The following is a 723-nucleotide window of genomic DNA, read 5'->3' on the forward strand; positions in this document are numbered from 1 at the left end:
CGATTCATTTTGTATGTTAAAAAACTATGTTTGTGTACTTAAAAGTTAAATCAAAATGCTGAATGTTTTATATTTTAATTGGTAAATATGATAATAAATAGTAAATTGTGTATCTAGTGATCATTCACATATTTCATAATGTTCACAAGTGTACAATGCTCTATTTGAAGAGCCTCACCACACAAATCAAACATACAGAAACATGATGACTTTCAGTTAACATGTTTTAACATGGACAATGGAGACATGAAGTTCATTCATCTTCATGGGTATAAAAGCAGTTCTCATGTGCTCTGTGGTGTCTTACAACAGAATCACTCTCATGTGACTTCATGCTTTGTCACAGAGAGGGGAGAACGGGGTTGGTTGTCACAGCTGCTAAATCTCTTCCCCCCTTAGAGGGCAATGTTGCAAAATTTTAGTGTGTGACTTTCCAAATCAATTGTATTTTAGCAGTTTGACACTTGACATAGAGGTGAGAGAACTTTGTTTTTCACATCATACTGTAACTTTTGATTATTTTATGTTCATTTTCATTTGTCTTCAAACAATGGATTTAGAATTAAACACCTATTAGCATTTAAAAGTAGTACAAAGGCCGAGCTATAGTTATTATAGTCTTTTTCTTTGCTAGGCATAACATGTGGTAGCTACCTACCACAACTGCTAGCAAAAAATCTCTGATGGGGTTGGTTGTCACATGTGACAATCCATCCATCCATC

This window comes from Austrofundulus limnaeus, unplaced genomic scaffold, assembly GCF_001266775.1.
Source record: "Austrofundulus limnaeus strain Quisiro unplaced genomic scaffold, Austrofundulus_limnaeus-1.0 Scaffold292, whole genome shotgun sequence".
Taxonomy (NCBI): Eukaryota; Metazoa; Chordata; class Actinopteri; order Cyprinodontiformes; family Rivulidae; genus Austrofundulus; species Austrofundulus limnaeus.